General features: G+C 44.9%; 1 pseudogene; it reads right to left on the minus strand.

The window, feature by feature from the left end:
* Positions 1-17625: 17625 nt before the first annotated feature.
* LOC144827456 (tubulin alpha-1C chain-like) lies at positions 17626-18956 on the minus strand (annotated as a pseudogene).
* Between the last annotated feature and the right edge of the window lie 8563 nt (positions 18957-27519).

A 27519-nucleotide genomic window follows, 5' to 3' on the forward strand; every position in this document is an offset into this window, starting at 1 on the left:
ATGTGTGAAAGAGTGGGTGGATGAATGATGGATGGATGTGATGCGGTCTAACAGGCGCATGTATGGTTGTCAAAAGTTGATGATGAGGAGTACCAGTTTCTAGGAAATTTTGTCGGAAGGGCGTCCTTACGCCTAAAAAGGTTTTACATCGGGGTCTTGGAATCAAAAAGTTTGAAGACCTCTGCCCTAAGGGCATGTATGTGCTTCACATAGCACTTTGAAAAATGCAAAAAAGTGCATTTTTCAAAGAAATCGCAAATTACCACCAACTTGAAGTTGGTGGTAATTTGCGATTCCTTAAGGCCAAATTGCACATTTTTGGTTCTTTTTACATTGCATTTAAAGAATCGCAAAATTTGTGTTTCCTTAAATGCAATCGCAAAATAAGGAATCTTAAATTTTGCGATTCCTTATTTTGCATGCAATTTGCCTCATACATACCATTTGGCAAAATTGCGATCGCAATCGCAAAAATTCTGAGAATTTCGGCGTTTGCGGAAGCAATTCTGCTTGATTAATATGGGCCAAAATGCTTAACTGCTTTGCCGCGGCGGACATTCCCGCAGTGGTGTGGAAAAAAATTACACGTGCACAGTTTGGACAGCTGGCGGCCATTGTCCGCACATGGCCACCGGGACGACGGACAGCCGCCGGCCGTCCGACGCATTGAAAAAGATAAATTTGTACGATAAAACAAGATAAAATAGTGAAAAAGTACATCCAATATCAGCAGGATTCCAAATCAAGATTTGGCAGAGTCTATCAGAACATATATTCAGATAAAAAAATAGGTTCACAATTGTATTAAAGCAGTGTGCAAAAATAGCAAGTGCAAGAAAATACAGAAGCATTATTTGCAAATGGAACATAGGGAGCATTTGTATCATAAGAGGGCAGATTAAAACTATGTCAACAATCAGATAAAGTGACCGTTCTAAACCATTAAGGTGCATACATGTATTTGACAATCTGTACAAGTTAAAAATGTCATCTCTTATAGTTACCACAAAAGCGAAGGTACAACCAGTCAGATTACAACTGCCCCAGCACCTTGGCTCTTATAAAGCAGCACCAGTGGAAATATTTTTATTTAGCAACAGAGCAAACAATTGATTCTTTAGTTTTAGGTTGCAGCAACCTTCATGCTGCAAAACACTGTCTACATCCAAGCTGTCTACAGATAGGCTGGATCCAGCTGTTCCTAAAGAGCTTGTATCCCAGGCAGAGGAATAGAAAATGTTGCTGTAGTTTCTTCTGCCTGTAGATAGATGGTACACATAAACAGTGGTCTGATCGGGGGAGTAGCCACAACAAGAAGAAATTATTGAATCACTTTTTGTTAACAAAATATGAGAACGCACAGGTGAGTTACAAATAAATGATTATTTGCAACAAATGCTTCAGAAGAAAATGAAGAGACACAAACACATGTAGTCACTCCAACAATTTTTTTAGAAAATAGTTGAAATTAAGGAACACTGTAATTTATGCACATCTTGGATACATACTTGAAACAGATCAAGAAGTGCTTAAAGTCCCATAGAGTTAGGGGATAGGACTAGTGCTCAAGAAAAGGTGCTCACGAAGGTGTACAAAGGAAAGGAGGAAATGCTTTTCTTGATAAGATTTCTTCATCCAAAAGCTTTTCAAATACATAATAAGGCATTAGCTCCATCCCATCTAGGGCACATCCGTTTGATCACAATTGCCCACATGTGTACACAAAAAAACTTTGTCTGGTCTTGTTTTAATGGACAGTCAACGTTTCAACCTCGCACAATGGAAGGGACCACTGAATGCCTCAAGACTAGGGGGGAAAGTGACCTGGATGAGGGTTTCAACCTAGTATGACAACAAATACCGAACGTTTACCATAAAACAGAACAAAGGGTTCTGTCTTCTTAGGTGATTGAGATTTACCTGAATGTCAGAGTCATTCAAGGTAACTCAAAGTGAAACCAATCCAAAGATGTTCCACATGAGGCCAAAGTGACAGCTACCAGACTCAGGAAATATATCTCCACCTTAATGTGAAAAAATGGGCACACTGGCTCCTAATAGTTAAGCTTGATAATTCAATTACCTTACGTCCAAATAGCAGCTTCTCTTTTCGCGGCCGGCATCCGCGTTACGTTTGGGTCATGCCATTGTCTATATTTGTGGACAGATGGGGCATCAGTTTCTTTTAACATTAGGGGACATTTACCTACTTTGTAGCCAAGCGGAAGGCATCAGCTCCACGCACCAGTCAAGCAGCGCATCAGTTTCCCAGCCTCCCGAGCCCACCTCTCGCCGCACCCGCTTCGCGGGTGCCGCTTCGCCGGTGGGTGCTGGTAGAGGCACCTTCGTGTAGGATTGAGGCGAGGATACCGGCAGCAAGACTCCAAGGCGGTAAGGGGCGCGAGGGACCAGTGGGGCTGCGAGCGTGCGGGGACTTCATTTCCCAGAAGTCCCTGCAAGAACAAGGAAGAGCTTCCGGTCCGCTCTCCCTGCTGGCCCGCCCCCCGCCCACCTGAGCCAGCTAAAAGCGTCTCTCTCTCTCCACCTCGTGGGACATTTACCTACTTTGTAGCCAAGCGGAAGGCATCAGCTCCACGCACCAGTCAAGCAGCGCATCAGTTTCCCAGCCTCCCGAGCCCACCTCTCGCCGCACCCGCTTCGCGGGTGCCGCTTCGCCGGTGGGTGCTGGTAGAGGCACCTTCGTGTAGGATTGAGGCGAGGATACCGGCAGCAAGACTCCAAGGCGGTAAGGGGCGCGAGGGACCAGCGGGGCTGCGAGCGTGCGGGGACTTCATTTCCCAGAAGTCCCTGCAAGACCAAGGAAGAGCTTCCGGTCCGCTCTCCCTGCTGGCCCGCCCCCCGCCCACCTGAGCCAGCTAAAAGCGTCTCTCTCTCTCCACCTCGTGGGACATTTACCTACTTTGTAGCCAAGCGGAAGGCATCAGCTCCACGCACCAGTCAAGCAGCGCATCAGTTTCCCAGCCTCCCGAGCCCACCTCTCGCCGCACCCGCTTCGCGGGTGCCGCTTCGCCGGTGGGTGCTGGTAGAGGCACCTTCGTGTAGGATTGAGGCGAGGATACCGGCAGCAAGACTCCAAGGCGGTAAGGGGCGCGAGGGACCAGCGGGGCTGCGAGCGTGCGGGGACTTCATTTCCCAGAAGTCCCTGCAAGACCAAGGAAGAGCTTCCGGTCCGCTCTCCCTGCTGGCCCGCCCCCCGCCCACCTGAGCCAGCTAAAAGCGTCTCTCTCTCTCCACCTCGTGGGACATTTACCTACTTTGTAGCCAAGCGGAAGGCATCAGCTCCACGCACCAGTCAAGCAGCGCATCAGTTTCCCAGCCTCCCGAGCCCACCTCTCGCCGCACCCGCTTCGCGGGTGCCGCTTCGCCGGTGGGTGCTGGTAGAGGCACCTTCGTGTAGGATTGAGGCGAGGATACCGGCAGCAAGACTCCAAGGCGGTAAGGGGCGCGAGGGACCAGCGGGGCTGCGAGCGTGCGGGGACTTCATTTCCCAGAAGTCCCTGCAAGACCAAGGAAGAGCTTCCGGTCCGCTCTCCCTGCTGGCCCGCCCCCCGCCCACCTGAGCCAGCTAAAAGCGTCTCTCTCTCTCCACCTCGTGGGACATTTACCTACTTTGTAGCCAAGCGGAAGGCATCAGCTCCACGCACCAGTCAAGCAGCGCATCAGTTTCCCAGCCTCCCGAGCCCACCTCTCGCCGCACCCGCTTCGCGGGTGCCGCTTCGCCGGTGGGTGCTGGTAGAGGCACCTTCGTGTAGGATTGAGGCGAGGATACCGGCAGCAAGACTCCAAGGCGGTAAGGGGCGCGAGGGACCAGCGGGGCTGCGAGCGTGCGGGGACTTCATTTCCCAGAAGTCCCTGCAAGACCAAGGAAGAGCTTCCGGTCCGCTCTCCCTGCTGGCCCGCCCCCCGCCCTTTTGCACCTCCTACAAAACAACACTTCCCTCCCGCAGCGCGGGACGCAGCTCGGGCGAAGACAGGGCAAAGACAGGGCCGTTTGAGGCCGTTCGAGGACGGCAGAGGACGGCCCGGGCCCTGTCACCCTGCACCCCACGACAACCCCTCTGGGCCCCCTTGAATTATTTAACGTACATTATTGGGGATCAGGATGCGTCCCAAAACAAGAAGCACGTCCAAGAAAGCAACACTGGTGACGCAAGTGACCGGCCCTATAGACCTGTTTATATCCAGGGTAAATGACACCATTGACAAAAGCATCATCTTACTGGAGAAAAGAGTCTCTTTAGACCTCATACAGGCAAAACGATCTTCGCTCGGCTCAATTGCTACCGCAAATTCTCCTGTCCATCAGGGGGCAAACAATAATAATTGCTCCTTACCCCTGCCACTAACCATCGTTCCAATGGTGACTGTTCCAAACTCAGTAGACTTATCCGTAACCCAATCGGACTCCGATCAATCATATGTTGATCTCGACGCAACTCCTGATCTAGAAGCTTGCCAATCACCGGATGAGAAATTAGTCCAAAGTCCCATTTGTAATTCCTTACCACCTGAGCCAGAAACGTATGTAGAACCAACAAAAACAAAGGAAATCATCACTACTTTCTCAAAGGAAATGCCAATCATCAAGGGAAAATCAAAAATAAAGAACCATAATTTAATTACTCCTACCCCAAATCCCTCGGCAGGTATCCCCTGTTGGGTGGAAAACATGGTTATGGATCTAAAATCTGACCTTGAAGCTAAAATTACAGCACAGATCAAACCACTCATATCAAAGCTGGACAGACTTACGTCATTAATTAACACTAAATGCAGTTGTAAATTAAGTAGAAACGGTCCTGCCCCAACACAGGGAGCAAAGGAAACACCTCAAAAATCACCTAGCACCAAACAAATAACAGGTAAAACAGTTAATCCCAATATTTCACAAATTAAAAAAGCGGCAGAAACACTTCCTTTAGCAAAAAAAGGGAGCAATTTGGAAGTCTCCCAAAATACTCCGGAGGTGGTAGTTCTTCCTTCTGCCACACAAACAGGTTTAGTAGGTCAATTAAAAACAAATAATAGACAAGCAAAAGGGAATCTCACTATCCCACCAGAGACCCCCTCTCAGGAAAATCCATCAGATCTGAAGACAAAGCAACCTCGGCCCAAAATTATTAACTTACCCCCGGAAGCCTCTCCCCTCGTGGTGGTGCTAACAGCGGTGCCCCCACTGAAGGAGGGTACGAGAGAAACTTTTGCAGAGCTGAGGAACAAATGTGCCCAATGGCTCCAACTCCACAGACCATTACCCGCACATATTAGGGGTGACATCTTCTCTGTACGTAGAGGAGACTGGGTTGGTAGAACCCCGAAGGCAATAGCGGGGGATGTCATCAGTATCAAATTCAGGGAGATCGGGGCGTCAAATTATATCTGTAACTCGCCCAATAGAGGTCCTGCTACAAAAATAAATCCCCTTCCCTTGTCTTATTTTTTATCTTCACCTTCAAGGCAGAATTTTCCCTTTTATGCATATCCACCAAACCCCGGCCCTGCAAATCCCCCTGAAAATAACATATATCATCCCCAACACTACTTAGATAGGCCTAATTTCCCACAAAACTTACAACATTCAGTTTTTCAGTGGCAATCACCGGCCTTATTTTCCCAATTCGCACACCATGCAACCCAACACCCCATCAACCTACCACAATATTCACATCACACCTCCCAACAAGGGTGGCAACCTCACCAACCTCAGCAAACAACGCATTTTAGTATCCATCCTTGGCAACAGCCGCGGCAAGGATGGCTTCCCCCATTCAACCCACTAGGCCCAAATCATCATGGCAGAAATAGGGACGAATGGAGAGGCCAGGACCACCGGACAAAGTGCAACGATTCCACACGTTGGGATAGCTGGAATGGCCCCCAATTAGAAAATAGATACAGCCCCCTGGAATGTGTTGATTGACTACCACAATCACAACCTCAGGAAGACTCCCAACCTCAAACAGAAAGCCCGTTAGTCTCCCCAGTCTCAGAGACTCTACCAGTTCCTGAGATCCGAAATGAATTAAAAAGCACAAAAAGCTCAAGGGATAGCGTAATAATCCTGAGCTTGATCTCGTGGAACACTGCGGGATTAAAGACAAAAATAGAGGATGGGACAATCCTGTATCATACGCTTAATCACCAAGTACTATGCTTACAGGAGACATGGTCCCTACAAGAATACCACCTGCAAGGATTTAAAACGTACTCGTCCCTTGCGCAGTCGGGACATACAGGTAGACCAAAGGGAGGTCTCTGTATTTTTATAGCCAACACTATCCAAAACGTTAAAATAAAGGTTATCGAATTGGCACAAAATTTGCAGATCCTTGGTCTTTACTTCCAGAAAAGAGAGTCGATGATTATTATCAATTTTTATAACAATCTGGATGAATTGGACTTCGAGAAAGTCTTGGCCCACCTTCACGAGAAACTAATTAATTTAAGAATGAAACAAAGAGAAGGAGCCCCGGTAAACATATTATGGGCAGGCGATTTCAACCTACACGCCTGTACCAAACCAAAAAGAAAATGTCCCGGCATGGTGACGGAAGAAGGCCTCTTACTCACTCATTTTTCCCATAATAAAATGGGAAGGCAAATGAATGATCTCCTATCCGATCTGGATCTCCAGATAGCAAACACCTCGGATTATGGGGAAAACTCACTTGCACCTACCTACATTGGAAGAGGCTACCAAACTACGGTAGACTTTATAATTATATCAGCGTCCTTACAACTAAGAGTAAAGAACTTTGAAGTAATACCAAATTCCCAAAGCGACCATGCAATTCTAACTCTGGAAGTCTCATTAATTAACCAGAAATGTTCTCCTGAAATAATAGCTAACGCACTGACTCAGGAAGATATTAACATGGATAAAGTAAATGGGTATTCTATAAAATGGGAGAGGACAAATCCAGAGGAACTCACTAAAGAGCTAATAAGATTAGTCCATCCCCAAATTGAAATTTGTTTGGATACAGCCACCAACGATACGGATCTTTTAACCAACTTCGCCCAAATCATGGGAAAAATTAAGGTGTTATTAACAAAAAAACAAAAACCTACCTCATCCAAGCCTAATGGCTGGTTCAATCAAGAGTGCACCAAGGCTCATACAAATCTAAAGCAAGCCCTAAATAAAAAAGAAAGGGATCCTAGAACAATAGCCACTCTCAGAAGCGAATATCTAAAAATAAGAAAAAGGAGGAAAGAGGAACTGAAGCGAGAGCTGTGGAACGAACTTCACACCAGTGCCCAGGAAAAAAACTCTAAAGCTTTCTGGAAAATTATAAGAACTCCTTTTTTGGCAGACGACATTTGCCCAAAAATCGAAGCTGCCATAGACGCTGTAACTTGGGTGTCACATTTCACCAGCATCTTCCGAAAACCAACCCACGATCAAGACCTGGAAGAAGAGGAAAAAATACCCTCACCATACCCAATAGATATAAGCTTTGATATTCCCGAAATTCTCGTGGCACTGAACTCCACCAAAAAAGGGAAAGCTCCAGGGCCGGACGGTGTCCCGGCAGATCTTTTCAAACATCAAATAGATCTCTGGGCACCAATTTTAACAAGAGTCTGCACCGCTACAGCAAAAATAGGAATCTTGGAGTCTTGGACCAGGTCCATTATGGTGCCGATTTTTAAAAAAGGTAATCGCATGGACCCCGCCTGCTATCGCCCAATCTCCTTGTTGGACTCATTGGGAAAAATAGCAGGACGAGTGATTTTAGAAAGACTTCAGGACTGGGCAGAAGAAAGAGGTATCTTATCCGACCTTCAATTCGGATTTAGAAAAGGATTAGGTACCGTGGAACAAGCCCTAAATTTATCATTAATTTTTGGAAAATATGTGCATGCAAAGAAAGCAAAACTTTACATGACCTACGTAGATTTGTCGGCGGCGTTCGACTGCGTCGCCCATACAAAATTGTGGTCCCTCTTGGCACAGATGGGGGTTGATCCTCCACTCCTGAATTTTCTAAGGGAACTCTATTCCTATCCATCTGCAAGAGTTCGTTATGGAACAAAGGGAGAACTGACGGAGTCCTTCGCAGTAGAGCGTGGGGTCAGACAAGGCTGTGTCCTGGCACCCTTCCTTTTCTCCCTCTATACCAACAACTTGGAGGTTGAGCTACTAAAGGGTGCCCGTGATCTCCCCTTGGCAAAACATCGCCCGATCCCCGCCCTGCTGTATGCGGATGACGCCGTCCTTCTCGCACAAACTCCCCGTGAACTCCAAAGGTCCCTTAATAGTTATTCCCAGTTTATGAGAACTCTTGACCTCCACATAAATGTGAAAAAAACTTTTGTAATGAATGCTGGGGTTGGGAAAAAACACCAAAACTCTATTTACCTTGATAGCCAAAAAATTGACTCAACCAAAGAATACTCTTATCTGGGGGTCATGATAGACAATAAACTCTCCTGGAAACCAGCAATAGAAGCCAGAAGCCATTGTTTCAAAAGAGCACTAGCCGCTTTGGTATCGTTCTCTCAAAAACTAGGAAAACGTCCACCTAGAGAACTGATAACTATATATAAAGCCAAATGCCAATCCACAGCTTTATATGGTGCAGGACTATGGGGACATATGGACGTCACGTCTCTGCAAACTGCAGAAAATAAATTCTTTAGATTTATCCTATCCGCCCCCAAAACTTCCTCCACTTACGCCTGCCACTTGGAACTAGGGGCACCATATATTGAAGACCTTGCCAAGTTACAACCAATTTTACTTTGGCGACGTATCTGGACATCGGACAAAAACGCCCTCACAAAAATGATAGTGGCGGACGCAATGTCCCTGGATTATGTTTTGAGAATTAAATGGCTGGCCTACATTCGGACCTTTCTTCGAGATCTTGGAATGGAAAAATATTATTTTAATCCCGAAAAAATTGGAGAACTCGCAAAGGAGAATTTAAAACAGCGAGCGTTGGACCATCTGATCAAACTAAGACTTCAGGTCGAGGCCGGGAAACAATCGACGCAGCACGCCATGTTGGTTCAATCTACTCTTTCGATGCAGCCTTATTTAAATCTTGACATTGGTACCTTTGAACGATTCCTCCTGATAAGATTCAGACTGAACTTATTTCACAAACTGGTGGTTTTCCCAACACCAAACGTGTGGGACCTAAATTCACCTCCATGCCCATGTGATGGGATATCAGGTCAATCCACGCTTCATACAGTTCTGTTCTGTAAATTTTATCAGGAACACCGCAAACTCTGGCTACTGACCCTTTTAAAATCGTGGGGTCTCAGACAATGTAGAGTGGCCATGTTGAGCCTGCAGCTCTTGGATACTGAAGCCACATGTTACCATGTCCTTAATTTTTTGAAATGTATATACAGACATAGGAAAAACCTTTAAGAAAATATATCTGTACTGTATACACTAATGAAATTTCTTTCTGCAATCATTTTAAGTAACTGATAACTAGATCTCTTTGAAGATTTTTTAAATTGTATTGCTTTTATGGATTGTAATAATCCGAATAAAGTTTATTATTATTAGGGGCTTCCCATTTTATACAGAAAGAGTTAAATGGAAGAGTTATGTACTGGAACTTTAAAAACAATTGACTGGCAGGAAACCTTCAAACTTAGTGGAGTTTTTGATGTCTAAAAGGTGAGAAACCTTTGTCTCTAGTTAGATACTTCTAACCCCCAGTTGTATGTCCAGATACTTCGTTGACATAATCCCTAGTTACAGGTGTCTGATACCCCCTACTTTCCTAGAGTTCGTCAAATCCTAGTTTTAGAAGAGTGTCCCTGATGGTATGTATCCACTTTATTTTCTTGCTTTTATCGAAGGCTGCTATTTCTGTGAAAGCACTATAGTAGCCTTCACGGGCTGAGGTATACTTCAGTCCCCACCAATGTAAGATGGGTCTTAGCTAGGCCTTGAGAGTGATAGAGTTAGTGTCCCTTTCCCAACGCAAAGAAAGCAGAGGGATGTTTTTAGGCAGACTGAGCAAACATCTTAAAAAGTTGTTTTGGGCAATTGCCAAAACAGTCAGCTATGTGAAACCCACAACTCAGTCCCATAGAGTGCCCTTTCTGCTGCCCTTGAATTGTAGACATTTAAACCTGGTGAAATCTTCTAAACTTTGGTGGAGTTATAGAGTCTAAGTATCCCTGACCTATTATAGCATAGTCTCAAGCTGCTTTTCTTGACATGGAAGGACCAGGAAATATTTTTTGTTAATCTAATTCTTAAGTAATCAAAGTCAGAGTCCCTGTCCAGAATGGATCCACCCAACCAGATAGAGCCTTTAAATGACTTGTGGGGGTTAATGGGCGTAAATGTAGTTTTTGTGTTATGATGTATACCATATGCACTGACACCGCTTTGTTCGGTATGAAGATTTATTAAAGCAGAGGTAAAACTCCACTCTGCAGTCCTGCCAGGCACAGCTGAACTACCAACTGTCAGTTCAACACCTATACCTCCATCAGATCATCATAGAACACATGTACATCATAATAGGTTACAGCTCCAGCATAGATGAGACAGCCTAAGTGCATTATACCATTTTGTTTACTTTATCTCCAGCCCACATGCATAAAAGAAGCCTGAAAAGTGGTCCACCAGTACTTGCAGACCAGCCAGAGTTTAGGATTCTAACAATGTATCATCCGCAAAAAGAAGCAGAGGGGTCTTTTGGCTTGCAATTCTATGTGCATTCAAAGGAATTTGAGCCTTGTATCTTATGGAGCGGTGAATTTAAAGTCCAATTGCACCCCCTTCAGCCAAATTTGTCTGTGGCTATTTTGACTCTAGGAACAGGGGACAAACACATTTTTCTCATAATGAGTATGGTGAAGAATTAAATAAGGGCTTTATGAGTCTCAATTCGGCCTTCACTAATTAAGTGGTTGATCCCCCTGTAGAGTTCCTGCCTACTTTTATTGGCAGGGGAGCTGGGACAACCTTTGTTTGCATTCTGATATGAGAGAATATTAGATAATTGGCTTCGAGCTGAAAAACTGCTACTGGCTTGAGTGACCACCTACCATTTACCTTAAAGTTAGACAAAGGTGTGAGAGCTCCCGTTCAGTGTATTGGCTAAAGTATTATGAGGTATTTATAGTGTTGGGCATAACGGGTGTAATTCTCACCAGTGTAATTAATAATAATTATCACAAAATGACCTGTAATTATGCGTAACTACGTGAGAAGCGTAATCCAGCATTTAGCTCAAGTTTTATTTAGTAGAAAATGCACCTTTGTGTCCAAAATGGGCCCATGGATGTATTTCCTGCGCAGAAAGTAGTACTAAATGTTAAAGGCGACGACGAGCAGAATCCAACAGCTGCTCAGTCTTGCTTAGTTCATTGGTTCTATGCTCCTGTGGTAGCATTATTGCCACAAATTACTCTTAATTACTTGAGCTGGTGCAACTGCGACAATTTCAGTAATTTTGCATCACAAGAGTTTTGCCTAATTACTGAAATTACACCGAATACTCCGGCATAACTACATTTTCACCAAGGCTCAGGTATGTGGCCCTAAGGAAAAATGTTCTAAGGGTAATCCAGAGGGGTTTCTTCTAAATCTCATAAGGGATAATTAGCACTCCCGGTTGACTTGCTTAAATGTGGAGGCTAGCCCTGAATCCATGAAGGATGCTTTTGTTGGAATGTCTAATGTAATCAAAAAGAGTCTAATGAGTAGGTCTTTTAATGTCCCCTCTAAAACCCATAGGCTGGTTAATAAGCAATATTCTGTATTATTCTATTGCCAACAGGAACTTGATAGCTGCCTTAAAAGCAAAGCCCAGGGATAACGTAGTCTTTTGGGCTTTTAACCTCATTTATAGGAAGAAGTTCCGGGCTCGCTAAGAGGAAATCAAGGTGAATGCCTAGGTAGCCTCAACGTAGGCTTCCAAACTAAGGGATAACATGGTGTTTTTGGAGATTAATAACAAGCCCTTTTTCAAGGATCATGGCTCACTAGAGATTGATACTCTGATTGCACCGCAAGGCTGTATTAGCCATTTCAGTTTGATTTATTCTGTGAGTGGGTGTGATGTTGGGTTTAATAAGTACACTGTTGGTCTTGAAATACCGGTCCCTGATAATGCCCTCAGTGGGGATCCATTTGTATTCACATTGGAAGAAGTAAGGATCACAACCAGAATTAGTGGTAGTACTTGGTCTCCAGGACCTGACTGGATTCCAATTGACATCTTTAAGCATAATCTCGAATTCTGGGCGCTCACAATGTCAAATGTTCTCCAAGCAATCTGCAAGATAGGGAAGCTTGACTCTTGGTCAAAATCTGTGTTTCTGCCAATCTTCATTAAACACCTGGGCTGAGGAACACATTTTGTACTTAGATTTACAGTATGGCATCAAAGTAAGAACTGATGCTCCCATGAGGCACAGGGTCAAGGCTGCTTTGCATATGGCCATGTCTGAACTGGGGTGGTGTGGAGTGCAAATAAACGATGGATTTAGGTCCAGATATCTGTACTGGGGTGAATGTATGACATTGTTCTGCATTCTGTCCATCAACCGTTGTTTTTGCATTTGTCACCCCGAGTGGGATGGGTATGCTCAGACGTGAGTCCCATGCTCTCCACACAACTGGAGTCAAGCTATACTGGCTGGAGACGGCTGATAGCCAGAAACCGGTCCTAGGATGCTTGATTCCGGTCCAGGAAAGACATGGCTTGGCAGTTCGGGCTGGACTGTTCCCATGAGGCACAGGGTCAAGGCTGATTTGCATATGGCCATGTCTGAACTGGGGTGGTGTGGAGTGCAATAAAATGATAGATTTAGGCCCAGATCTCTGTACTGGGGTGAATGTATGACATTCTTCTGCATTCTGTCCATCAACTGTTGTTTTTTCAAAGTAAGAACTAGCACTGTTGAACAGTGTCTGAGCCTTAAACTGCTGATTGGTAAATTCTCAATGGCATGAAGTGGTAGCTTGTACTTAGGTTTTATGGATCTTTCTAGAGCATCTAACTTTTTTACTCAAAGCAAAATATGGGCCATCATAGTGTTAAAGGTGTTGATCAGGCCATCCTACAGCTGTTAAGGGATTTTTATTCTGATATAACGGATAGGGTCAGATATGAGAAATACTGGAGTTGCATTGATGCCTCCAGCATTAACGGGGGTTAGACAGGGCTGTGATCTAGCACCATTCCCTTTCTCAATTGATATACTTGGGCTGGAGGGGATGCTCTTGTCTTTTCAGATTGTCGTTTCCCTTGTCCCCATTTTCCTGTTTGCAAACAATACCATGTTGGTGGCTCGGTCTTCCTTTGCCCTTCAGCAGATCTTCGATAGCTTTGGCAATTTTATGTGCAAACTTGATCTCAGCTTTTCCAAATCCTATGTTATACATATGGGCCTACTCATGAGAATATGTTGCTCCTTTTATTTAAATAGGCATGTATTAGGTGCAGTTCCCTGTTTCCTGTATTTAGGAGTCCAATTTGATGCTAAAGGTTTGTGGAGAATTTTGGATCAGGCTAGACGCTACAGCTAAATATGTTTTTGGCTGGAGTTTTTCATGTTGTCAAAAAACGTGGAGAAAAGGCCACTCATTTTATCTTACAGATTTATAAAGCAAAATGCCTCTGAATGGTCACCTCTTGGACGGGTGTGTGGAGCAACATTATGCTCTCCTCTATTCGGATGACTGAAAATAAGTTTGTGAGGAAACTTCATGCTGTCCCCAAATTGGCTTCTCATAACTATCCCATCATGAAGTTGGTTTGAGCTTCACTGAAGATGCGATTCATCTGAGTGTGTAGTTGCTGTGGCATAAGGTTAGAAATCAGGATAAGACGACCTTAAATAGAGCTATAATTTCAGAGTGCCTCGCATATCTGTCGTATTCATGGTTGAGGTATGTAAATATGCTATGTGAATGGATAGGAAGAATTGATTGATATGAGGACCCTTAAAAACACATAGATGAGTTACTTTGAGGATGTTCACCTAAATGGCAAACGTAGGAAACCAAAAAAGTGCTGGTTACCTTGAAAGGGACTCCCCCTCAGGGTTGTAATCTTACTTAGTGTAGGTTGTGAACAACCAGGAGAGGTTTCTATTGACGGGTAAGCACATTAAGAAAGTGTTAGACAATGGGAAATTCATATTTACTATTCCCACTCCAAACATAACCACATTGGGGAAAGGTTTGGACCCTGGCGCGCGCTCAAGTTTCCTATTCACAATCAAAGCTTAACCATATTTCAGAAAGTATTGCAATTCAGGGATTTAAAATTTGCTATACCCACTCCTAAATTAACCACAGTAGGATCTGTTAGACGTTTGGGTTTTTTAATTTACTATTACAACTCAAAACATAACTATCTTAGGAAAAGTGTTGAACATTGTAGGGTGCCGATTTACAAGCCCCACTCCAAATATATTCCCACTGGGGAAAGTGTTAGATTATGGTAAAATTTAGTATACCTAAAGCCATTCCAAACTTAAAAATACTGAAAAAAATCTGAGCGTTTGTAGATTTCTGACTTACACTTTCCATTAAAAACCAAGCTACATCCATGAAGTGTTAGACATTGAGGATTGCATATTACCTATTTCTACTCCAAACTTACCATATTCTGGAAATGTTGGACTTTTGGGGATTCACATTGGGGGTAATGTGTTGGACAATAGAGATTTCAGATTTAATATTCTCACTTCAAACTTAACCAGATTGGGAAACATATACAACTTTGGAGTGGTAAAATGTAACATTCCTACTCCAAATTTAGAATTGTTGGAATTTAGGGGTTCACATTTAGTATTCCCACATCAAACTTAACCACACTGGTGACTGTGTTTGGGGGTTCAAATTTACTATACTCATTTCAGACTTAATAACTTTGGGGAAAGTGTTGGTCTTTGAGAGGTTCAGACTTATTATTCTCAGTCTACACATAACTACATTTGGGAAAGTGTTAGACTTCAGGGAGCAAAGATTTAATATTTTCACTCCAACCATAACCACATCAGCAAAGTATTGTACTTTGTGGATTTCACTGTTACTATTCCCACTCCAAACATAACCAAATTAGGAAACGTTTGGGCTTTGGGGTTTCAGATTTATTATTCCCATTCCATACTTAACCACATAGGGGAACGTGTTGGACTTAAGGGAGCTGACATTTACTTTTCCCACCCCAATCATACTCACATTGAAAAAAAGTGTTGGACTTTGAGGGATTTAGATTTACTGTTCCGATTCCAAACCTAACCACATTGGAAAAAACATTGGATTTGGCAGGAGAGGCCTAACAAATGTAATTCCTGCTTCAAATGTTAGAGAAGTATTAGCCTTTGCGGATTGTATATTTACTACTCCCAATTCAGACATAACAATATTGGGGAAAGTGTAGGGCTTTGGGTGAGTTCAAATGTACTATTCCAACTCTAAACCTAACAACATTTGGGAAAGTGATAAGCCTTTAGATATCAAAATGAACAGCCCCTATAACATTATATTCAACATTACACTGAAAAAATACATTAAAGAAAACCTTTTAACTAATCCCCAAAACATAAACCATCTAACATAAATGAGATAAATAGGGAGGACTGTCAAATAATGAATGTTTATGACCGCTTTCCAATTGATTATTATAATTAATGTAATAACATATATATGTATATATATATATATATATATATATATATATATATATATATATATATATATATATATATATATATTTAATATTAAAACCATTTAACAATATTCAAAAGTAAAACATTTAATTACATAATGTTTTAGCTCCCAATGAGATAAAGTGTGAATTATAAAAGCATCTGTATTAAAAAAATTAATAAGATATGTTTATTGTAATTTAAAAAGCTATTCACAAATAATTTCTAATGAATAATTTAGATATAATCATATAAAAAAATCATAACATCTCAATATATGAATTTTACATGATGTATATAAAAAAAGAAAAAAGAAATATCATTAAAAAATATTACGTAATTTAAAAATAATTGACATTTTAAATGACTCAGACAACAACAATTTGCACATAAAAGGTTTATTTGACTTCACATTCTATTCCCGAATAAACCTAAGTGTGTTCCTGATCCTAAAATTATTATAACTTTTTCTTTAAAAAGTACAACATATTGATGCAAAACACAAAAACAAAAATACACTTAAAGCATAAAAAAATTACAATGATATAAAATATACCATTATGTATAACAATAATACTAAAAATATTAAAAAGCAATGGTCTTAGCTGCAATATTCTGGCCCGCAATATTTTGAGATCACAACATTTGAGACACAATATTTGTGGCTAATGATATTCTTTCCATGATATTTTGCCGCAATACAAAGGAAAATTTGCTCCTTAAACAACCTCTCATCCGATGAAATTGGTCAGCTATACAAATTCTAATTTGGCATTGTTGAGATGCTGTACTGTGCTTGGAAAATATTATGTGCATTTAATTTTAACAGCAGACATCTAGAAATTTTGTAAAAACATATCTGGATAGTACACTCTGTAATACACCATCTGTTCCAGCGTTTATTCCCGTTAAATGCTTGAAGACCAAATGATGCACGGAAAATAGGACCTGTACATGTGCATGAATGGTCTAACTTCAGTTTGTCTGTCGATTATAGGATCCAAATCATTGATAAGGTCATAAATCATGTGCCGGCTCAACCTACACTTTCCATATGTGGCCCCTTCTTCCTCATTAAACATTGTTCTCCAGATCCTAAACAATCTCCTTTATGTTCTCCATCTCCTGAGCTTTGCTGCCAAGATTCTCATCCACCTTATACTGCATAAAGAGCAGTAACAGGTTTTCTTTTTTTAGACTGTGCACCTGCTTACCACCTGCTTCCACTTGATAGTAATTTGCAAGTACAAACAAGCAACGTTTGAGACTATTTGCAACTTGCTTCATGCATAATATTACTGATTTACTCTTAGGAAAGTGCTATTTGTTAATTAATCTTTAAGTTCACTATTTAACAGTTCAAAATGTATTTGGTTCTCAATGAAATATAAGGATTCAACTATTGTAAAAGCGTAAAACTTACCATTGTGTTACTTTTCCATTTCCAAACCAGTGTACAACTGATTTATGAAGCACAAAACATTTGTACATCAACATCCACACTCTCACCAAATGAATATACAATTGAAGAGTTTAACATTATTTTTATGCCTTTTAATTTAATTTTTTGCAGCTAAGCAGCTTTGCTACAAGACAAATATCAAAATATACAACTAAAAGTGAATCTGGCACACACAGCCAAGCAAAATATCAGAATATGGCACATTTAGACCATATTTCAAAGTCAAGGATAAAACTATTCTGGGTGCAAACTCCTGTTTGCACCTGAAATGGAATTACAAATATTGAGTGCAATTAAATTTGTTTTTTTTAGGTTAAAGGTCTTTATTCCAAGAAGCTTGAGACAGGAATGGTGACATGTACATGGACAGAAACAAGAATAAGAGAACAGACAAGAATAAGAGAACAGACAAGATTCTACAATTATTGCAGACGACAGAGAAACAGACCAGAAAGTTATGTCAGGCCACTCTGCGCCTAATATTCCTCTCATTCGTCTTCTCCCTCCACTGAGTCGGTGCCCACCTCTTCATAGTCTTTCTCCAAAGCAGCCAGATCCTCATGAGCTTCTGAAAACTCTGCTTCCTCCATACGCTCTCCAACGTACCAATGAATGAAGGGGCGCTTGGCATACATGAGGTCAAACTTGTGATTGAGACGGGCCTAGGCCTCTGCAATGGCTGTGGTGTTGCTGAGCATGCAGACTGCTCTCTGTACTCTGGCAAGGTCCCCACCCGGAACAGCTTTTGGGGGCTGGTAGTTAATACCAACCATAAAACCAGTCGGACACCAATCCACAAACTGGATGGTTCGCTTAGTTTTGTTGGCCACAATTGCTGCATTGACATCCTTAGGCACAACGTCGTCCCGGTACAGCATGCATCAAGCCATGTACTTGCCACGGCGAGGATTGCACTTTACCATTTGGTTGGATGGCTCAAAGCATGCATTGGTGCTCTCCGACACAGAGAGCTGCTCATGGTAGGCCTTCTCGGCTGAGATGATGGGCGAGTAGGTTACCAGTGGGAAGTGGATGCGGGGATATGGCACCAAATTGGTCTAGAACTCTGTCAGGTCCACATTGAGAGCACCATCAAATCGCAGTGATGCTGTGATGGAGGAGACAATCTGATCGATAAGCCGGATAAGGTTAGTGTATTTTGGGCGCTCTATGTCCAGGTTCAAATGTCATTGATGGCCTTGTTGTCGACCATTAATTCACAGTTCGAGTGCTCCAGGGTGGTGTGGGTAGTAATGATGGAGTTGCAGGGCTCCACAACAGCAGTGGACACTTGGGGAGCAGGGTAGATTGCAAACTCTAGTTTGGACTTCTTGCCATAGTCAACAGAAAATCGATTCATGAGCAGGGATGTGAATCCAGACCCAGTGCCAACTCCAAAAATGTGGAAGATCAGGAAGCCCTGCAGTCCAGTACACTGGTCAGCCAGTTTCCGGATGCGCTCCAGCACCAGGTCAATGACCTCTTTCCCAACCGTGTAATGGCCACGGACATAGTTATTGTCAGCATCCTCCTTTCCAGTAATGAGCTGCTCTGGGTGGAAGAGCTGCCTGTAGGTCCCATTCCTCACCTCATCTATCACTGCTGGCTCCAGGTCCACATATCCTGCCCAGGGAATGTGCTTTCCTGCACCCGGCTCACTGAAGAAGGTGTTGAAGGAGTCATCGTCACCACCGATGGTCTTGTCACTGTGCATGCTACCGTCAGGCTGGATGCCATGCTCCAGGCAGTAGAGCTCCCAGCAAGCATTGCCAATCTGCACACCGGCCTGGCTCACATGGATGGAAATAAACTCCTGCATGGTCGTAGGGTCTGGGGCTGCTGGTCGCGGGGTTCAGAGGGAACTAGGGCTGATGGTCAGGGGAGGAGGGTGTGCTTGGTCCACTCCCTCCGGGGATGTAGTTGAATACAGACGCACAACAAACCTCTGCCAACACTGCAAACCAGGAGTGCAATTCAGATCGGTATAAGTCAGTCTGGGTGAATGCATGGTATTTAGTCATAATCCCCCATTATGATGTGTTAAACTCAGAATTGTGTTTCACGATCCTGGTAGTTAGAAATAGGCCTGGGGGGACCTCGAATAGTTTCACTCTGTGGAATTGCACGGAGTTACAGAAAAACCCAGCCAAATTCAACAGAGTCCCATGAGTGGGAGGAGTATTGCTCGGCCACCGCAATTGCAAACCTGATAATGCATGGGGCCTTTGTGAAAACAGAGGTATTAATCCCACCCTCTAAGATGCAATAAAGTTTCCTTGTGCTCCCTTTTCTATGTGCTGGTGCTCAACAGTGAATGTCCCAGAGACGTTCTGCTCTGTTACTGTTTTAAACCCCTTAAGAGGGATAAGGTATTATGTATGGGGGCTCCTTAAACAAAGCGGCAACAATATAGTTTTCTGCCATGTTGTAGGGTTGCTTGGGTCTCTCAACAGGGTTTCTCCTGTTCCTGCATCATCCACCTACCTCAACATCCTTGCTCTACTTCTCTGCTGTCACGGCATCCTTTGGCTGGTGCCCGTTTTGTAGCTCTCTCTCCATATCTGTCCTCCTCGGGATCTGTAGTCCGTCCTCAATTTCTCCTACCTTCTTAATCACTGGCACTGGGATTAGTCCTTCATTTATTTTATGGGCATTTCTAAGACTCCTATGGCTGGTACGGTGTTCACACAGGGGAAAGTGTACGCTGGTAAACTCCGCTCCACTGGCGTTTGGCAGAGTTTTTGTCAAACTACGTGCTCCAAGGGGAGTGGTTAAACTATGCGAACTCCACCCTTTTGCACCGGCAAACTGTGGGGTTGTTAGAAATGGGAACTCTGGTTGGCTAAGGCTTGCGCCAAAGCCAGGCAGAGACCACCACTCTAGTCAGGGCAAGGGAGTTACACACCAAAGATAACCCCTGCTCACCCCCTTGGTAGCTTGGCACGAGCAGTCAGGCTTATCCCGGAGGCAATGTGTAAAGCATTTGCGCATGCACACAGCAACAACATCCCAGGCACACTACAAAAGGAACCCCACACAAGTTTATATAAGAAAATAGCCTTTGTATTATCATAACACATTACATACACTATGCCAAATGGCACGAGCCATATTCACAAGGGATTATAAACACATGATAGATCCACATGGACCACTGTCAGAACCATCACAAAGCGAACTTGGTAAAAGGTAAAACAGATCATAAACGCATAACCAGTAAACACTGGTAATCACTGTACTTAGCATCAGCCTGTAACATAAACTACATTATGCACAGTCACATCAGGCGCAAATTACATTCTGCGCCTACCTCACATGCATAAACACATTATACAATCGCCTCACTAGTCTAAACACATTAGACCCTACCTCCTAAGTATAACTCACCTTAGGGGCGTACCTTACAAAGTGAAACATAATCTCACTAGCATAAACACATGATATGCAAAACAACCTCATAATCATAAACCATATTTAGAGGTATCAAACAGGGTGCGTAAAACATACTAAATGCATTACATTTCCTAGCACAACATTGCATGAGCACATCAATCACATTAGGGGCAGGCGCCCTATAAATCTACCAGCCGCCCTGGCCAACTGGCCAGCTCCAAAGGGGCTCAAATGCCTGGTGTCCAGAATGTCAGGGCGCGCTGCCAATGCAGCGAAATCCAATTGCGCCACTGCGCAAACCTAAACGGTGCAGCTGGCACCAAGTGCTGTGCAGCTGTATCAGGGGCAAAGGAGTGCATCTCACTCCTACTCAGACATGCCCCCAAAGTCAGGAGAGACCTAAATGTTGCAGCTGCTCACTACTTGCTGGGCAGCTGGGAATCCAATGAGGCCTGGCACCACTGTGCCACTCCTGTCCCTCTCAGGGACTCCCAAATCAAATACTTGCGCAAAACCGTGTGCGCCACTGTACCACACCATGGGGGAAAACGTGGTACCTCTGGGCCCTCAAGGAAATAATTTCGCCCGTCGTTGGAGGCACCAAGGCTCTAGAAATGAACATGCCCCTCTCGTTGCAGCGGCCAGCAACTGCGGCGCCGCTGAGAAAATTAGCACCATGCAAGGGCACTCGGATGGCTCACGGGCCCTTCTGGCTCTCTGAACAACGATGTGCCCCTTGCTGGAGTGACCCGCTGCCAGGCGGGGCTGCTCGGACTGTAACAGAGCCTCGGGATCCCCCTGGGGCCCTCTGAAACAAATCTTGCCAAGTTGGAGCGGCCCACTGCATATAGAAGCCGCTCTGACTCTGTGTCACTCGGCACTGCAATGCCCAAGAGCCGTCACCCCCACGGAGCCCTACTCACCAACTCTGGTCGGGGTAGGCTCCTTCTTCGTCCAGTCTCTTCTCCTTGACCGCGGTGGGGCAGGCACCGGCAATGTGCCTCGCGCCCCCTCCGCCTTCAAGCTGCATTCGGTGGTGCCTGCGGGGCTCTCCCTCGGCCATGGGAGCCCCACACAGGCAGATGCCATCCTTCTCCCGGGCAGCGTCTCCTCCTCTCGCCGGGGTGTGTGCGGGACTTCCCTTCAGAACCGGAAGTCCGGCCCGTCATCAGGTAATACGGTGCCTGACTTCCTGTTTTGCCGAGTAGCGGCAACATGAGGGGTGGGCTCCCTCGTAACTGAACATATCAGCAAAGTCGCGGGGTGGGCACCCACATACCAAAAGAAACAAATAAGCAGGGTAGGCTCCCGTACTGAACCACACAAATAAGCGGGGTAGGCATCCGCCGCTGAGGGCATGTCGGGGGGATCCCTCATGCTGGGATTCCCCCATCACGTTGATCAGCCCGGAGCTGTGGAGCCCTCGCGCTCCTACTTGTGGAAAATAAGGAGACTTCACATAGCCTCACAAAGCGCTGGAAACAAGCAAATGCCCAAAGCAAAAAGTTAAAGGGTTCAAAAGAGTCCTGGAGGCATCAAGGGGAAAAGTAGGGTCCAGGGAGGCAAGCCAGCCCCCCGGAGCCCTAGCAGCAGCACACCCCGCAGGAACAGCACCAGTACAGACCAGATTCATGGGGACACAGCCCCTATTTTTAAATGACATTTTCCTTTGTCTACAAGGTGCAAGCAATGGGAGAACCAGCTACAACTTGTTAATGGGAACTCCTGAGCACTTTTTTTTTCTCAGCTCCTCTAGCCTATTCTCAAGACAGGCCAGGGACATCAGACACATCACAGGGGGTGGAGCCAGCATTGTGGAGGGAAGGCAGAGCCCTAGTCAGGTCCCAGGTGCAACTCCTCTCTCCCAGCTACAAGCAGATCTCCCTATTCACCACCGGGCAGACCCATCCTGGCTCCTGGAGCCAGCCACACCATCCATCACTCACAAGCCAGACAGACAATTTTCATCACACTGCACACAGAAATGCCAACTTCTAAAAGTGGCACTTCTCCACCAGTCACAATAACTCTGCGCTCACCATTGTGCAACATTTATTCTCACGAGTTCGCACATCCCAAACTCGCCCCTGCACTCCTCTCATATCAGGAACAACCATGGACACACATATCCCCCATGCATTCCTATGGGAGGGCAGGCCCATCTCACCACACATACACAGAGAGTGCATGCACTTTACACTGGACCACAGGGAAAAAGTGCGCAGAGGCCTAAAATCACCAACACTGGGTTACAGAAAAAGGCTAGGAGAACGCAAAAAGTTTCGGGGTGAACCTGTCAAAAGGGTCAAGTCCAACATGGGTCAGTTATAAAAGGGTCATACAAAAATGGAACTTTTTTATTTATTTATTTATTTTATTGTTTTATAGAGCGCGAACTTGACCCGTAGGGTATCAGAGCGCTTTACATGGGCACATGGTAGTGTACAATAGGCAAGAAATCACAATAGTTTAGCGAACACGTATGAAACAGTTTACATATAATTAACTCCGGGTACGGCCCCAGATTTCTTGAAGCGGTCGGTCGGTATTCCGAAGGGAGGCGCTAGACCATATTTGGTCAAGGTCTGTGTATTGGTCAAGGTCTGTGAATGGGCAGGAGGCAGTATTTAGGAGAGGAATTTGCCCATAAGGAAGGTTTTGGCCTCCTTTTTGAAGTGTGCCAGAGAAGGGATTCTTCTGATGGCAGGCAGGAGAGCGATCCATATTCTTGGAGCGGATCCACAGAGAGCCCGGTTATAAGGTTTTTTTTATTCTGGAACCGTGCAAGTTGGAATAAAAGCTCTCTGGCGGAACAGGAGTTTCTGCTTCGGTTGGATACCACAAGTTTCTGTGCAATGTAGGCAGGGGAGTTAGAGTATAAAGCTTTGTGTGTGATGCAAGCCAATTTGAGTTGAATTCTAGCCTCGAGTGGTAGCCAGTTCAAAGCATTCAGGTGTGGAGAGATATGGTTACTTTTTTTTAGCTTGTCAGAAGTCTGGTGGCTGCATTAAGGCAGGCTTTTAGGGGTGCTAGGGAGATCTTGGATAAGCCTGAGAGAGTGCAACAGCCGTATTCCAGTCGAGAGATTACTAGCGCTTGGACTGCGCTTTTTAGGTTGGTAGTGTCAAGGAAGGGTTTCAGTTTCCAGAGGTAGCTCAGGTGGAATCTGGCTGATTTGGCCATTGAGTTGATGTAGTCTCGCATGTTGGTGGGCAATCTAAGGCTGTGGTAGCCTTGACCCATAACTGCATCTCGGGATTCGTTTTTTGGTGGGGAATTTAGGAGAAATTCTGTCTTCTTGGCGTTAAGTTTAATATGATAGGAGGTGAGCCAGTGGACGGCTGATTTCAGGGTCTCGTTCAGGGAGAGAATATCCTCAAGAGAGGAGGCTTTGATGTAGAGCTGAGTCTCGTCAGCATACATATGGTAGGAGATATTCGCTGTGTGTAGTACTTCAGTAAGTGGTTCAAGATAAAAGTTGAAGAGGGTAGAGGACAGGGTTGATCCTTGAGGACTACGACCTTGACCGGAGAGGGAGAGGATGGTTTGCTGTTAATTAGGAATCTCTACGATCTGTTCTGGAGGAAGGAATTAAACCATTCTAGAACAGAGCCGTCCAACCCCATCCTCAGTTTGAGGCGTTCGATTAGTTTTTTGTGGTTGACCGTGTCGAAGGCCGAGGATAGATCTAGGAGGATTAAAAGGCATGTTTTCCCTTGGTCCAGGGCTTATCCAAAGTTTGTCAGGACAAATTGTGGTTCCATAGTCCAATGGTGGGAAGAATTTTCAGACGCACATTTTTTAGTATATTCAGTGTTCTTTTATGTACAGTTGCCAGAGCTCCTATTTTGGAGACTAGCCCGAAGTGACAACCATTTGAGCATTCTTTCAGATTCCCTTCCCATCTTTCAATGTATTCAGGATTTGTTGTGTCTGAAGTTGGGAAGATTAGTATTCTTAGGCCTCGTGGGATTCTATCTGCTTCCTGAATACATTGAAAGATGGGAAGGGAATCTGAAAAAATGCTCAAATGGCTGTCACTTTGGGCTAGTCTCCAAAATAGGAGCTCTGGCAACTGTACATGAAAGAACACTGCAAATACTAAAAAAAATTGCGTCTGGAAATTCTTCCCACCATTGGACTACTAAACCCACAATTTGTCCTGACAAACTTTGGATTTTCTCAGCTTACTCGTGGGATGGGGGTCACCCACTGTCCAGGACAAATTGCCTATGCATACTGTACTCAATAATTCGGCTAGTACGGGATTGGGACCATTCTATTCTCCCTTTTTACCTTGAAAACTTGGTCCAGGGCTTGGAGGGCATCGTCAGCGATGTGGAGCATGGTTGTTTCAGTGCTGTGCCCAGGTCGGAAACCGGATTGGAAATCATCGAGAAGGTGGAAGTTATTGATGTGCTGACTTAGTTGCTGTTGTACACACTTTTCCAACACTTTGGCTAGGAGGGGGTTGTTGGAGATAGGTCTGAAATTTTTGGGGATGGCTGGATTCAGCGATGTTTTTTTCAAAATGGGGAGGACTTGGCCGGCTTTCAGGGAGTCAGGAATGGAACCCTGCTGGAGCGAGGCGTTAATTATTGCGATCCAGCTAGGAATAATGGATTAGGACACAGCCGCTAGGCAGTTTGAGGGGAGCGGGTCATTGAAACAGGGCCGGACTGGCCATAGCGGGCACCGGGCAATCCCCCGGTGCGCCGCACGGGTCGGGCCAGTTTTCGGGCCCCTGGGGGCCGTTTTTTTTACAGGGCCGCTTTTGCAGCATAGCTGCAAAATTGGCCCTGTAACAAAATCGTCCGAAAACCGGCCCCGGCAAAGTGCTCGACGGCCCCTCCAAACCCCCCCGAGTGGGGAGGCTGGGCAGCAGAGCACATTGCCGGGGCCGATTGTGGTTCCCAGTCCGGCCCTGCATTGAAATGGTTATTCAGGTTTAGGGACGATAATATTTTAGTAACGGAGTCTTTGTCATAAAGGTTGAAATCAGTCCAGAGTGCTTGATTTTTTGGTAAAGATTGTGGGGGGATCGCAGGAGGAGGTGGCGGCAGGCCAGGAAGGGATAGAGAGTATGTGGCCGCACTAAGTTCATCTTCTAAGGCTGCGACTTTGTCCGCGAAGAAGGAGGAGAATTCCTCAGATGATATTAAAGCCTTGGAGGCTTCTTTCGAGGTTTTGACCAGTTTATTGGATTGGTGTTTGACCAGATCAAGGAGCTTACGAGGTCTGTTCTTGGTGTTCTCAAGTTCAGATCTGAAAAATTGTTTCTTTGAGTTCAGGAGGTTCTTGTTGTAGGCATTTCTGGCCTGGTGGAGAAGTTTTAGATGAGCGGCGGAGGGGTCCTGTCTCCAGATTCTTTTGGATTGCCGAAGGCATCTCCTCTCATTGTTGAGTGGTCCAGTGAACCAGGGGTTCCTATCTTTAGTTTGGGTTCTTTTTAGCTTTAGTGGGGCTAGGTCATCCATATTGTTCAAGATAGTTGCGGAGTAGTGGTTATTGAGATCATTGACCGTTGAGCAATGCGAGGGGGGGGGTCAGATTTGCAGTGAGCCTCCACTTCATTGTGGTCCAGGTTTCTAGTATCTATAATCCAGCATTTGGGAATCACTGGTTGAGGGGCCCTTATCTTGTGGGTGCCAAGTAGCAGGAATGCGATGGCTTGGTGGTCAGACCAGTCACACGGGTCTATGGAGATAAGCTTGACTGTTGATTCCTTGGAAATGTTCCAGTCAAGGATAGCCCCTTTTGAGTGGGTTGGGCGAGAGCAGGCTGGGGTCAAGGCTTGATCGGACAAGAGGTCTTTGATGGCGTTGACATGAGGGTCATTCCAATGCAGTTTGAAATCGCCCAGGAAGATATCTTCGGAATTGGAGGAGAACTTAGCAGTAATAAGTTCCATGAGGTGGTCATTGAAGGAGTCGTTCGTGCCAGGGGGATGATAGATGATGTGTAGGTTGCACAATAGGGTGGAGTTGGTACAGATGGAGAGTGCGAGGTATTCTCAAGAGTCGGAGGAATCAGCCAGACGTTCAGTGACGCTGAGGTTAGAGCGGTAGGTGCAGGCGATGCCCCCTCCTTTCTTGCTAGATTGTTTGTCCAGCCTGGCGATGTTATAGCCGGGAGGGACTAAGAGGTCCAGGCAAGGAGATGAGGAATTGTTGAGCCATGATTCTGTTAGAACAGCTAGGTCGAAGTTTTTGTTTAGGATGAGCGCAGCTATGTCAATGGCGTGCTTAAACGCAGATCGGCAGTTAATTAAAAGGCCAGACAAAGAGGAATCTGCAGGAGTGTCGGGAGTCAGGGTCAATAAGTGTACAGGCGCAAGGTTACTCTTGACCACTCTTCTGTTGCGGAGAGTAGCTGATCTGTTGGTGTTGATAGAGACTGTACGGAGGTCATGTTCAGCTCTCATGCCTAGCGGGCAAAGGGTGGTTGGGTCAGGGTTGTAGTCGCTGAGGATGACAAGGATTTCCTCTTCAGTAAGGCTAATCAGACTAGGGGTGTGCTTGCGAGGGCGAAGGTGTCTAAAGGGTAGTGCTAGAGGGTGCTTGGGTAACCCTGTGGTGTGAGGGGGGTGGAGTTCCACTGGGTTTTGATGTTGGCGAGGGAGAGTTCAGCGAGGTGAAGGAGGTTCATAAGACATAGTATGGAGGTGTGGATACTCTGAGTTAGTTTGGCTGCTCTGGAAGTATATTTCCATACTGCCTTTATAAGCAGCAGAGTGATTTTTAGTGACTGCTCCTTAAAAGCCCATAAACACTACCCAGGCTGCATATCCTCATGTACATGGCTTATCACAGTTAATCCCCAACATTGTAACTAGTATGGCTGTACTGGGGACAGCACAATGAATAGCTGATCTGGCGGAGTGCAGAGCGAAGTGCCTCTTTTATGTGCTTGCAGTTCCTTCATGTGGGAGACTGAGCTCCACCTTGCATCTTTTAAACTGCCTGTTCATGTTTCTAAAAGAGTGAACC

Source organism: Lissotriton helveticus, chromosome 4_1 (assembly GCF_964261635.1).
Source record: "Lissotriton helveticus chromosome 4_1, aLisHel1.1, whole genome shotgun sequence".
Lineage (NCBI taxonomy): Eukaryota > Metazoa > Chordata > Amphibia > Caudata > Salamandridae > Lissotriton > Lissotriton helveticus.